We start from the raw sequence: 15,850 nt of genomic DNA, 5'->3' as shown, positions 1-15,850 counted from the left end.
TATCTGTCTTCTCTTTGAAAGTGATTTATTTTGGATAGGACTTTTTGGGTTTACAAATAAATTAATTACGAGAATAATCAACGATTAATTCTCATAAATCATGAGTGACATCTAGCAGTATGTTATAATTACCCAATTTATTGTGAAGCAGGTATTGTGAACATTTTACTACGTTACCATGTAATACGGTTCTTCTATCATCCTATATCCTGACAAGATATGATATCATGGTCAAAAGGTCAAATCTCTTAATCTCGTCATATGACCAAATCCAAAATTTGTAAGCACCCCCGCCCGGATATCCCAGCCACCCGGACTATCCGAACGGGAGCACTTACGGGAGGAGAAAAATAATGAAACACGAGACAAAGACCACCCCAGCATGCATACACGAAAATAAGAACAGCGGAAGCAAAGCTCAAGACATGCATGCACTATGGGTACCTCGCTAACATAGCGGTCACAAGATAAATAAAAGAATACGAACTCTTGTGCTGACATACACAAGACTCGAGAAAACACCTAGCACAGTACGAAATAATAGAGCAAATTCTACTTAGATATCAGACATCAGAGTGGATAGGGATTGACGAGACTGCCTGTACACCACACCGACTCTGCCGTTAAAGCTGACTCCCTTGCTTTGGCCCACGCCGCCACTACCTGGAATGATGGAAAGCAAGGTGAGTCGAGAGACTCAGCAAGCATAAGGAAGAAAAGGCAGAAGGCTACACAAAACCAGAAATCTCACCCCATAATAAACCCCAGGTACACACAAGCCATGAGACGCTACAACACAACAGCTCAATAGCATAATAAAATAAAAGCACATACTGGTCCTTGGGGTCCACATAAGACACTTAACACCCAAGTCCCATACCAACCTGCAGTTGCCCTGAAAGGCAACAAATATCTCCACAAACCTGCGCGCGCAATCCCGGGTCGGTACTCCCGTCACCCGTATCCGTCGGTACTCCCAACAACCGAGCCATAGGCTCCCTCGGAACGGTACTCCCGTCCGAGAACTAAATACTACCAGTATCCATGCAATGCACATAGAAATGCAATGGCGTAGTGAGCATCAACGTGATACAAGGCGCCCATACATCCAGGCATCAGGCCATGCTCCGCCCACATAGTAAACCACACGCCATGCATATGTCGCGTTGGATGCAATCTAACCAAGCTAGAATGTCCGTGTCCAAGCATACTCAATAAATGAATATCCCAACATGCATCCCGTACCCATGTGCATATCAAATCATGAACAGTAATACAAGGTATCTAATCATGCAGTAAATCACATACCGGCAGAGCTAGTCAGCAGTGCCCGACACCGGCCAACAGTTAGTGACTAGGAGTGTCCGCCCGACGGTCCACTTCAGGGCCGTACCGTAGTCTACCCCAACGTCACCAAACGGTTGACCCCTGCCCCACTGCTCAATAGCTCTAACCAAATCATAAGTAAATCTGAGAAAAACTGTAAGAAAACCCAATAAAATCGTAAATAAACCTTCATGTCTAGGAACCTAGTCCCCAAACTGGTTCAGCATCATTCCCGAAAGGTGTGGGGGCGGTACAAACCCCCGTAGGCACACAACAAATAAAACTCTAGATGTCTCGGATTTAATTTAACTTAAAACACTGAATAATAACTCAACAAATAAGGTAAGGTGCCGAATTAGAGTAAGGGAGAAGATAAAATACAGGAAATCAAGAGGTCTTTCACGGTAATTGAAGAACACGATGAGAGGGTAGGAGCTTGCCTGAAACCAGCTGATTCTGACCTCACTCGAGCTCCCGATGCAAATTAAATCATTTTCTAACAAATAATACAATCGGGACTCAAATTAGTTAATTTTAATCACGAAAAATTTATAATTTAAATATATCATGCTCTACTAATTTTTACCCACGTACTTGATCACTTCTTTTGTCGAAAACTCCCAAAATTCTATTATTTTTCCCTTGCACACATGATCCAAGGTCATTTCCTTTAGTCTTTTAGACACGCACTGACACGCAAGCTCACTTAATTAGCTCACAACGAATTCACTACAAACTCACTTAATATACAAATATATATATTATTTACTATTGTTTATATCTATATATAAACACTTAATATACACTATTAAATATACATGGGTCACCTTCCATCTCCAGCGAGAGCATCACCAGGAGCTAACAATAAAAATTATTATTTACTACTATTAATCTTATCTTTACAATAACAATAACTTTAACAATAACAATATTAATATAAAACAAAACACACCCAGTGAACACACACACGGTATTACACTCACACACCTTCACTGTGGAGCATCTTCTACCCCCAACCAAAGCTCCTACTCACTGCCCCTACACATTTACACACTTACAAAGCTCCTTACACTCATGGCTACACTACCTCAAACCTCAAACACTTGGGTAATCACACACCTGCTCACCAGTAAATTCTTTCACCCACGAAACCGATGCCACCCACTGCACATATATATATATGTATATATAAATATATATATATATATATACTCACAAACATTGGAGGAGCAACAAGGAAGGAAAAAGGGATCTGCTCACTCTCGGCCAAGGACCTCTGCTTTGGCTCTGAACACACTGAACACGCGCATACAACGCTACACTCACAGCCCAAAAGCCAAATACACCCACCCACGGTGTACTCACTGTGCTCAATATATATATATATATTATATAGTTACAGTTAGCTTCACTGTGTAACAGTAATTGACACTCACCTTGGACCCTACTTACCCACTATAACAGCGATTCAAGGAAGAGGAGAAGGGGAAGAAGCTTGCCGCTGCTACTGGTTCGCTCGACTGCCATGGCCGAGCTTCACTCGGCAGCTTCCATGGCCGCCTTGCACCTCGTCTCTCTCTCCCTCTCTCGCATCAGCTCTCTCCTTCGCAATCTCTCTCGAGCTCTCTCTCTGCTCGCTCCCTCTATGTCTCACTCTCTGTTTCTCTCCTCTGATTTCTCCATTCGGCCAGAAGCTTCCATGTGAGAGAAAAATATCTCTCTCTCTCTTTTTTTTTTTTTGATCTACAACACACGCACACCGCCTCAAATTAAAACATTAATTTAATTAATTTAAATTAAATTAATTTATTCTTTTATTAATATTTTCAAAATTTGAGGATATTACAATATTAATCTTGACCAACTATGACACAATCTTATGGAACACATTCCATCGTCATATTATCTCAGCCAATGATTTAGTGTCAAGTGATTATTGGATCGCATAGGATATCCTCCTCATAAATCTTGAGATGATAGATTTAATGTCTGATGCACATATACCTCATGTATCACTGAACTAGACACATAGATATGTATGATTATTTTTTATTAGAACAATCATGTAATATCGTTGATATCTTAATCTACCAATACATAGATATTCATGTCATTTCAAGTCTAAGGACTAGTTGCACATCGCAACTAATATTGAATTATTGACTTGTGAAAAACAACCCATGTGATTCAATGTTAATAATCCCGTTCAATAAACTCATTTTTGTAATGAGCACCACTCATATTCCTTCTACATCTCATACAAAATGACACAAAACTCACCAACTATCTTTCAGTATCTCATACTGAACAAAGAGGAAGATGTGTTGGTATTTACGAGTTGCTATTATCTAGATTAGGAACTCTACGGCCAATAACTTATTTATAATATAACTAATTGTGGATTATCCGTAACTCATATTTTTAACTCTTAAGAATAGTATCCACTCCTTATTATAATAATGTATATATGTTTTTAATTTAAACTATATTGCAATTTAAATAAAAACATAAACTTGTCATTTAAATAATATTTAAAAAAATATGAAATCGATTCCTTTTGTGTCACTAGAATCAATCTTCAAGTCTCATATCTAACAAAAACAAATTGAAAGATAATAACACACTAAGATATATAGTGGTTCGGCTATGCCTATTCTATTACCTTGACTCTTTACTAAGGATTTAGTCAAACCAACTTACTTAGGTAGCTTTTAAAATAAGCTCAATTATAAATGTTTACAACTAATGGTTTTTAAATAGGATCAACCACAATCAATGTTTTTTTACTAGAATCAAGCTTAACCTTTAAAATATGACAAATGAAGTATGAATAAAGAATACAAGAGAATGTATAAGATGACAAAGAAATACAAATACTTCTCTTGGGTTTACAAAGAGATAGAGGAATGAAAAGATATAAGCTCAGTCTCTCTTCTCTTTTGATGGATGTAGATAGTAAGGTACTCTTGAAAGCTTTTGAATTCTCGAGAGGTTATTTTTTCTTTTCAAGTTCACAACATTCTATTCTTCTTCAAACATCCAACTCCTTATATAGTATTTTGTTCTTTAATGTTTTTGCTAAGTTGTCTTGAAAGAGAGAATTTTCTTTGTCTCTTAACTGTCATTTTTTGTCTTTACAACATCTCAAAAAATTAGTTAGAACATCAAATTTCATGTACAATTTGTCTCAAGAGCATTTAATGTTCTGAAAAGTAGAATCTGGTTGCATTTAATGCGCTATAATGGCTATAAATTTCAATTTTTGTTAAACAATATTCAAGTACAAAGTGTTGTTTAATCGACTAAGTTATATCCTTATTGGGGTATAAATGTTTTGTAATTGACTATTTTTCTTACTTACTCAATTACAAATTTCTTTTATTTGATTAAATTTTTGAGATAGAAAATTGTAAAGTTTATTCAATTAATATTTCAAGTACTCGATTATATTAATGTTCCTAAAACTTAACATATTTTTGGAAGATATATACTCGATTACAAATTGTGTTTACTCGAGTATACTTAGATGATTAATCAATTACAAAATTTGAATACTCAATTAATTTTGTTTAGTCAGAAACTCGCATTGACTACTCGAGTACAAAATCTATTTAGTCGAGTATACATAATTTTTACTCGGATACACTATAGTTTGTAATCAATTAATTATCTTTAGAACAACTTTTGCTTACTTGATTACAAATGAGATATACTTGATTAACATGATACACCCTACTTGATATTTTTTTAAGGTTTATCTAAAGAGAATATTTCTCGAGTATAAAAGGCTTTTACTTGAATAAAAATTTAATTCAAAAGATTAATCAATTACACAAAACTTTATACTCAATTAAGAAAGATGATATACTTGATTGATATACATAAATTACTCGATTATTTCACTAACATATAACCTTTTATAGCACACTGTTTTGATCATCATCATTGACAAACATTCTGCTAGTTTCTCATCAATTTAAAACTTATCAGATTACTCAACAAAAACATTAAGCACAATAATAAAAATTCCTCATGCAAATAATAATAGAGTTTTGAATTGAACTAAACAAGTAACGACATAATCCCAAGATTGAAATCCATCTAAACCCTAACTAAAAGAATTTAACTAGACATGTTTAAATTCAATCGAGGCATAAGAATTAAGCAAACAAGGCTGCAAGAAAACATAAAAGAAACTTGAAGAAAAGATCAACAAACACAATCTTGAATTTCTTGAAGTTGTCATGGACAATCTTGAAGAGATTCTTGAATTGCTGAATGTAATTCTTGCTTCTTTGCTGGAATTTTTCCTCTCAAAAACCCTAAGGGCCTATTTGATTGCACTTATTTTCTATGGAAAATAAGTATTTTCCACCCAAATTCTAATTTTTGCAGTGTTTGATTGCACTTATTTTCTAGGGAAATTAAGTTCCCATTTTCGGTCACGTCATGCTATTTTCTCGCTTTTGCAAGAAATGATTTTCCTAGGGAGGGCTTGTTTTCCATTTCCAGGCAATTCAATCACCGCGCGCACAGCACATTCACTTCTGTCCACCTCGATTTCTCTAGTTCCTCTCCCATTCGAGCCAACTCCGTCCCCTTCCTCTTCGTCGCCATCCATCGCCAAAGTCGAGCCCCGACTTGGGCTTCATTGCCATCTCCGACTTCCTGTGAGTCACCATCCATCGCTGAAAATAAGCCCCGACTTGGGCTTTGTCACCATCTCGGACTTCCTATGAGTCACCACCCATCGCCGAAGATGAGCTCCGTATTGGGCTTCATCGCCATTTCCACAGAAGAGAGAGAGAGAGAGACTCACAGTGACGGCGGCAACGTTGCGGCTGACCTAGATGACAACGATGGGGTTGGAGGAGCCGATGGTGCAGAAGATCGACGATGGGGTTGGAGGAGTCGATGGCGAGGATGTGGTTGTTGGCCATGGTCGCGGGAGATCGACGCAGACCCAGAAGATTGATGATAGGGTTGTCAGCCCGATCTTCTACACCTTTAGAAATGCCTAGCAACAGCGATGGCGGGAGGGAGACGCAGGAAAGAGAGACCGAGAGAGTGAGAAAGTGGGTTTAAGGGTGAGAGAGGGTGCGGGAGGGAGATGCAAAAGGGAGACAAAGAGAGTGAGAAAGTGGGTTTGGGGGTGAGAGAGGGTGAGAGAGTGGGTTTTGTAATTTTGGAGTTTATTTTTATTTTATTTTATTGCTATATTTCATCACAAATTAATAAATAAAGAGTGTTTATTATTATTTTTAATTTTTTGTGATAAATATATATGTATAGAAATGAAAAATAAAAATTATCAAATTATATAGAAAATATTACCAATCAAATAGCAAAAGATGAAAAATAATATCTTTTTATAGGTAGAAAATTATATCAATCAAACAATTTAAACTTCTAATTTTCAGGAATTTATTTTCTCTGTAATTCAATTCTTTGAAATTCATTTTCTTTCCACCTAAATTCTACCATTTCAATCAAACGCACCCTAATAGTAGCTAATATAAAGGAAAAGATAAAGAAAAAAAATATAAAAGAGGGTGGAAGAGAATTTGTCTTGCAAAGAAAAGGAAAAAAAAATGTCCTTTCTACCCCCCCACCACCCCAAGTTCAAAACCCTAGCTACCCTTACAATGTGTTTTTATAGGTCCCAAGTCGATCAAGTATTCCAAAACCTATTGGAGTTGAAATCCTCTGCTTTCTGCTAATTGCTGTACACGTGCTTGTGATTGACTTTTGACCTATAGCTTGTTGAGAATTGGGCTGAGTTGTCTTCTTAAGAATTGTAACCTATTGTGAATCATGTCAATTGGTTATCTACATAACAAGTTACGCCCGAAATGCCAAGACACGCGCAATCAATCTTTGAACCGAATCCTGTTTGGATTAGGATTTCAAATTTCTCCCTTTTCCTGACTAATTTGGACTCAGATGTCTCATTCAAATTTTATCTCTATCTCTTAGCTTTAATTTTTCCACAAGAATCACATCGTTTGGACATCGGGGCAAAAAGTCTTGCCCAAAATATTGAAGCCTGCCCAATTCGGGATTTTTAGCATAATCTGGGATTTGTGACGCTTTATCTCCAAATACATAATTTTTTTTTTTTTCAGTTTGCCCCTGAGATGATTAGGCCATGAGTATTCTTCATGGGCCCCTTAATTATGTTTTTATTAAGCCCGTGATTGTCTCCTTGCTCTCTATTAAAGGCCTAGCTCACATGTGATGCAATTTACCCAAATTAGCTCCAAATATTGAATTCTTCACTCCAAAGCCCATAAAAATAATAAATATTAATAAATTAATGCACAATTTAAGCTCATCATTTGCACATTCAAACATGTTCAGGTGAAGTCAAATCATCAAAAGAGAAGGTGACCGCATAAATACCATGGAAGTTCTACATTGGACTATTATTTTGTATTACCAAACTTAAAAGTGAGTCTCATGAAAATTGGAATTATTCGATATTTGCTTGGATTACTTTTATATTGAAGTAGCATTTGTTAAAAATGAACAAGATAAAAGAGTATCAAGATAAAACTAAAATATTTTTTGAATCAAAATATGAAATGGTGAATATAAAATTATAAAATATTTTAAAAAATTTATCAAACTGTTTATTAAATTTTTTAAAATACACTAGAGGACATAAACGTTATTTTTTTCTTATCTGTAAAAATTAAAATATGTTTATGGGAAAAGAAATAAACATATATTAAAAAATCAAAATAAGAAATCACGTCACATTTTTTTTCTTAAGAATCATTAGATAAGTTTAATAAACACAATAAAAATGACAAAATATTCGAAAAATATTTTTCATATTTGACTTTCTCTGCCCCATACCCGAATTAATTGTTTTCTTTGGTAGAATTGTACGAAGGCAAGACAAGTTGTGGAATGATCTTTTGGTGACAAAGGTGCCATTAATTTCGCTAGTTGGGGTAGTTGGAGACAGTGGTATACGAGGATGAAAAAGCCAAAGGCAAAAGTGAAAAAAAAAAAGGTGTATTTAACATGGCCGAGGAAGCTTCGGCCACAGCCGAAGTAGAAAGGGGTTGGAGCGGCTAAATGCCACCCGAATAATACATAAGTAATATATCATTTATATATTTATATGTATTTATATATACAATGAAAAAAATATAATTTTCTTAGAATTGACGATTATGTGTTAAAGCGAGAAATTCTAGAGTTATGTAGGAAGATTTTAAGATAAAATTTTGAGATTTGATCCTACACTTTCGATTTGCTATTACCCTTGATTAAAATAGTCTTTAATTAGAGATATCACTCACTAAAATTTCGAGAAGTGAATTTAACCCGAGTGAAATAATTTATGATTAAGTAGATTCTAGTAAGAAAAATGGGAAAAACAATTATTTCTGATAAAAATATATTATTTATTTATAAAAAATAATAAGAATTTACAAAAGAGGGCAAAATACATAATTTTCTTATTTTTAGTTGACCAATATAATATTCTCCAAAGAGCCGGGTATTACAATATTATAATTAGGAAAGGTATCGTATAGGCATTAAAAAGAAAATGGGTTGTTGACGGTGGGGGAAGAAAGGAAATTGATGTGATAGATGGTACCAAGAGTAGCTTCCCCCTAATTAAAAGCAATCAGGATGGGTGGCAAAAAGAAAGAAGGCACGACCAAAGTCAGTCAAGAGTGTTGGAAGAGAATACCCTCTGAATGGAGAATAAAGGAAAAGGTAAGATATTTAGGTGCATTATCAGTATGCAAGACCTTAATAGTCTTGGAAAATTGGGAGAAGATCATGATTGAGAAATCAGTATTAAACTTGTGTGAGTTCTGAATGATGTTTCATAAGATACAACCATATGAAAGGAGTAAGAGAAACAAAATGACTTTTATAGAATGATGAGGCTGGTTGTTAAGTCATTTGACAAGAAACACAATTTAAGGTTTCATTATTTGAGACAAAACCTAAGAGACCAGTGAAAATTAAAAGGATAAAACTTGCTCGTTGAGGCATGCCTAAGATGCATATGCCAAATAACCGAAGGAAAGGGACTAGAAACAACACTAAATAAAGAAAAATGACATGTCGGGATGCATAGAGATATGAGCTCAAACAGTATTTGACCTTAGGCCCTGTCCAAACAATCTAACTGGTCTTGTGGATCTTGCATACGATAACCTAAATAAGGGAAAATAATATTATACCCAAGATCACAAAGATGGCCAACAAATAGTAAATTTAAGGTTTAAGAATAAAGAATATCATAGAGAGTTAGTGCAGAAGAAGAAATACGACCAGAATGAGTAATATGCATACGAGAACCATTGGTAGCATGAATAGTAGGAGCAGTGTTAATATGGTTCATATTAGAGTTATTGGTCATATGATTATATAATAAGCAGAATAAAAGAACCAAGTTATATCTAGGGTGATGGGGAGAGCTTGATAATAAGAATGAGAAGTAGATAAGACCTTCTTGAGGAGTGATTCAAGCTCCCAAATAGAAATAGTTGGCTGAAATAAGGAATCATTAGAAACATCATTAATGATGGTGGCGACAACAGCAGTTAATAGTGAGAAGACAAACTAGAGGTTGAAGGGCTCTTATATTTGTTTGGTCGAGGAGGTTGCGTAAGGCACTGACTAATGAGATTGGCCAGGAAATTTACATTATTTGCACTCAAGAATTGTGGAAGAGGAACAATTACGAGAAATATGACCCCTTTTGTTTTTGCCAATTCCGACATTTAATACTTGGACAATCGCAAAAGTATACCCAAAGGTATTGCAATTGGAAGAAAATGGTGACCTAGGGTTGTGACTGAAAACGACAAAAAGCAACATCAATTTAAAGAGATTGGATTGGCGAGTCTCTTCAAAGAGTAATTTGAAATTGTGAGACATAGTGTGGGAGAGGATTGTGATGGAGAAGTGAGGCCAAAATAGACTCAAAGTCTCGAGTGATAGACATAAGAAATTGCATCAAACGCATATCTAATTTGAGTAACATATTTGGTAGTACGTATTTTCTATGTAGCTCCAATCAAGATTACAGAGAGCCAATTAATCCCAAGGTGATTGCATGCATGTGAGTAAAAAAGTCATTAATAGATTGACTAGATTCTTGTTTGAGATGATAATCTCCTCCTCCATGATCTAATACTAATAATGATGTGCCAGATCCTTTATTGGTGTATTGGCTAGCAAGGAGGTCCCATACTTCTTTGGTCATGGCAAAATGAACACATTGCATTTGAATAAATGGGATGGAGGTATTGAGAAACCATGTAATAACATGATGATTCTTATTGCCCCAGCCATCTTGTTTATTAGCAAAGACAATATTATTATTTGATTCAGCCTCGACTTTGGTAGGCATAGAAAGATCACTTGAGACATATCCTTAGTTTTCTTTTTTTAAGAAAACTTCGCATTCCTTGAACCTAGCAACAGTAGCTTGAACCATCTAAAAATAGAATGGGTCAAAAAGTAGGGATGGGATAAATAGAAGTGATGCACAATAATGGGGTCAAACAATAATAAATCAAAGCACCAAGTAGAAGTCAGAGTATGCTCAATTGTAGCGATAAATCTGCAATTAAGTTAAATTGCAAACCCACAATTAGGGAAAAAAAAACTAATGGCTTCGCTGAGATCTAGATATTCCACATCTTGTTAGCACTACAAAAAATAAATATATATATATATATATTTAGAGAATAAATTTATTTTTATCTCATAGACAGATATTAGAGACAAAATATTACATCTCTAACAGAGGCGAATTTTGAGATGGATGACCAAAATAACCAAAATTTGTTTTAGAGGTGGTTTTAAACACATTTTTTTTTTTTTTTGTTTCTAAATCAAAGACGGAATTAGTGACAAAAAATTTCGTCTCTTAATATTTTCTGAATCAGAGACGAAAAAATCCTGACTCTAATTTGAATAGACATAGAAACTAGAGACGAAATTTTTTCCATAACTAAATCTCTATATATATTTGCATGCCCTCCATTGCTTTCTCATCCTTCTGCTCTTATCCTCTGCCTATTTCTCTTCTTCTCGCATGTGTCTCTTTCTCCAACAATTGCTAGCCATTGGTTCACATTCTCTTCCTCTCTCCTTCGATCACTTATTATCGCCCAAAAGCCAACAATTGGTGTTTCTTCAATTTAAGGTAAGAACTTAATGTTTCCTGAATTTAATTTTCAAATATAATGAGATCTAATCATTAGATCATTTTGGTTTTTGGGTATGTTAATCATTAGACCAACACTACAAAAAAATTGTTTTTTTGCACCGGCTTTAAAAATCGTCGCTAAATTCAAAAAATAATTAAATAATTAAAAAAGAAAAATAATTTAACATTTGCGGCAATTTTCCAAACTGTCGCAAAATTTATTAAAAAATTTAATTTTGAGAAGGTTTTCAAACAGTAATTTAATAATTACAAATTAAAATTAAATAACACTTGTGGTGGTTTTTCAACACCGCCGTAAAATTCATTAAAAAATTTAATTTTGCAGAGGTTTTAAAAAAATCGTCGCTAAATTTAGAAAAAAAATTAAATAATTAAAAAATAAAATTAAATAACATTTGTGGCAGTTTTGAAAAATTGCAACAAAATTCATTAAAAATTTTAATTTAAAAAATAAAAAATTAACAAAATTTTAATAATTTTGAAAAGAAATTATAAAAAAATATATAAAATCTTCTTTTTATTTTTTAATCAATTAATTAATTAATTTATTTTTAATTTATTCCATTATTCTTTTAAAAAAATAATCAAATAATTTATGTTTTTTAAATATTAAAAAATATAAAATATAATTCTGGAAAATAATTGTTGTATTAGTATATAATTTATATGCATGAGTATATAACAACATGGTTTCGCAGATCAGGTGGTTCTGCACACGCGCATAGGGGAGGTCCTGGTTCGAAACCGGGGAAAGGGAAGGATGCTGGATTAATTTCCAACAGAAATGCCACGTGGCGCGCGGACGTGCGGCCACGTGGCGCATAAGGGGCAGGAGCGCATGTGCGCACGAGCCCACTCCTACGAGTGGCCAGGTGCTTGATTTGGCCATATGCGCGGGTGCTTCAAAAAATCAGAATTTTTGAATTTCAAATTTCAAATTTTTTTAAATTTTTGTGGCAATTTTGAAATCACAGCAAAAATTCAATATTTTGGAATTTTTGAACCGCCGCTAAATATTTTAAAAGTTGCTACTAAATTACTTATTTTGCGGTGGTTCTTAAACTGCCACAAAAAATATGACTTAGCGGCGGTTACTCTAGCGGTTGCTGAAAATCACTGCTAAATGTGAAAAAAACCTCCACTAAATACCAATTTTTTTGTAGTGCATGGTGATTCCGATGATTAGTTCTGATGGTTGAAATATCCCATGGAAAATGGCCAGCTATACCCTTCCAAAAGAGGGTAGCATTTTTTTTAAAAAAAAAAATTTAGATCTATTGAAATTCGACTGTTGGATCATTTTGGTTTTTGGGTATGTTGGTCCCCAAACCAAGGTCATTCTGATAATCTATTCCGATAGTCAGAATCTACCATGGACGGTGGCCGCGATACCCCTCCAAAAATGGGTAGCCTAGCCTTTTTTCAAAAAATTAATTTTCATATCAATTTGGATTTGACCCTTGGATCAATTTGGTTTTTGGGTATTTTTATTTCTAGACTAAGGCAATTCTAATGATCGGTTTCAATCTCGAAATCTGCCATGGACGGTGCCCGATAATGCTCTTCTAGAAATGGATATTTTTTTTTTTCAAAAAAATTAATTTTCAAATCTATTAAGATCTGACCATTGGATTGTTTTGGTTTTTGGGTATGTTGGTCACTAGACCAAGATGATTCCAATTATCAATTTCAATCATTGGAATCTAACATGATTGGTGGCCGACTATTGGTAATATTTTTAAGTTCATCTCTAAAGTTATAGATGGAAAACATTACGTGTTTAAATATAAAATTTGACCGATTTTAAGACCGATTACACAAGCAAATTATATACAATTTTTTTAAGACAAAAAAGAATTCGTTTGTTAGAGACACACAAAATATTTGTTGTTGATTGTTTAGCGATGAGTCAATTAGAGACTGATAAAATATCCATCTATAGTATAGTGAAGACAAATAAGAGATCTAGGCCAGTCGCGTGGCAAAGGTAGAGAAACTCACAAATGAAGATGAAGACAATATCAATTAATGGTGTGGTGAAGGTAAAGAAGACATGCGTCTTGTCGATGAAGATGAAAACGCAATATAGGATGATAGAAAGGTAAAAGCCATAGAGCTAGCAAGAGGCCCGTAGAGTTTGGTGTGTCACGATGGCCACGATAGAGGAGGATCTAACTTGGGTCTTAATAGAATAATTGTAACATGTTGTTTAGGTGGCGATGGTACTATAATCTGAAGATACTACAACAGTGGTGTTGAGTAATCTATTATGTTATTAAAGTTTTGATTTGATGAGGAAATAGAAAAATTATGTTAAGTAATGATAACCAAAACAGTGTGTTAAGGTTAAAGAATTATTGTAAAAATAATCGAGTAAGATATATATATCAGTCCTAGGGAAACTTCGACATGATCTCTCTCCTATGGAGTCTTAGGAGGTAGCCTCTTAGAGATGAATTCCATGTCGAAAAGGCATGAAACCTTTCATGGAATTCTCCATGCTAAACTTTTTTAGCATCTTCTCTATGTATAGGCTATAGGAGAGACCTATCAATCTTATTACTCTATCTCTATAGATCTGGATTCCCAAGATGTAGGTTAACTCTCCCAAATCTTTCATAGAGAAATTATTGGAAAACAAAATCTTCATCGACATCAACATTCCAACATCATTCCCTATAAGGAGAATATCATCCATGTATAAGATGAGGAATGCTCAAGCACTCCCACTAACTTTATTGCACACAAAGGCTCATCTGGATGTCTAATGAAACTAGACTATTTAATCTCATTGTCAAACTAGATATTCCAATAACACGAAGTCTACTTAAAACTATAAATGGATTTGTTCACACCTTACTATAATTTGAGGATTCAAAACCCTACGACTGTTCCATGTCGAAAAGGCATGAAACCTTTCATGGAATTCTCCATGCTAAACTTTTTAGCATCTTCTCTATGTATAGGCTCTAGGAGAGACCTATCAATCTTTTTACTCTATCTCTATAGATCTGGATTCCCAAGATGTAGGTTAACTCTCCCAAATCTTTCATAGAGAAATTATTGGAAAACAAAATCTTCATCGACATCAACATTCCAACATCATTCCCCATAAGGAGAATATCATCCATGTATAAGATGAGGAATGCTTAAGCACTCCCACTAACTTTATTGCACACAAAAGGATCATCTGGATGTCTAATGAAACCAGACTCTTTGATCTCATTGTCAAACTAGATATTCCAATAACACGAAGTCTACTTAAGACTATAAATGGATTTGTTCACACCTTACTATAATTTGAGGATTCAAAACCCTACGACTGTTCCATGAATATATCTTCTTCAAGTTAACTATTTAAGAATGTTGTCTTAACATCCATTTATCAGATCTCATAGTCATAGGATGCAACAATAGCTAGCATCAACCTAATGGATTTAAGCATAAACCGGCAAAGCGGTCTCTTCATATTCAACTCCTTGCCTCTGACGATAATCTTTCACCACCAGTTGCGCCTTAAAGGTTTGTACCTTCCCGTCAACCCTAATTCTCCTATTATAGATCCATTTACACCCTATAGGAACAATTCTTTCAGGTGAATTCCATTTCCAACTACATAGCCTCCTGTCATTTCTTAGAATCGATATCTGATATTGCCTCCTTATAGGTAGTAGGATTAACAACTTGATCACTATCTCCATACAGGAACACATCTTGTAACTCCTCCATAAGAAATCCATATTGTTCTAGAGGATGAGATACTCTACTAGACCTATGAAGACCTTGTGGGATGGAATTACCAGCACTGACAAGATCGCAATTGGCCTCCTAACTAGGTGTGGTCTGTGGCTCGGAAAACACCTCTTCCAAATCTGCTTTCCTTCCGACACCACCTTCATGAATAAACAATTTTTCTAGGAATATAGCTTCTCTGTGGATCAAGACTCTCTAATCGTTAGGAAAATAGAAATAAAAACCTTTACAATGTAAAGGATATCCCATAAATCTACCTCTGTCAGACTTGGGTTTTAACTTATCTATTTTGACCTCTTTGACATAAGTAGGATAACTCCAAATCCTAACATGCTTAAGACTAGGTTCCTTGCCATAGCATATCTCATATGGAGTCATCTTTACAAATTTTGCTTGGAGCTCTATTACGAAGATATATTGTTGTGGAAAGAGCATAACCCCACAATGATATAGGTAGATCAATGTAAGCGATCATAGAACATACTATGTCTAATAGGGTACAATTTCTTCTCTCATATACCCCATTTAACTGTGGCCTAGATTAGTAGTCAATTTTGT

Source organism: Diospyros lotus, chromosome 2, assembly GCF_014633365.1.
Source record: "Diospyros lotus cultivar Yz01 chromosome 2, ASM1463336v1, whole genome shotgun sequence".
Classification (NCBI taxonomy): domain Eukaryota; kingdom Viridiplantae; phylum Streptophyta; class Magnoliopsida; order Ericales; family Ebenaceae; genus Diospyros; species Diospyros lotus.
The sequence above is the reverse complement of the archived record's forward strand: the minus strand, read 5'-3'. Positions refer to the sequence as shown.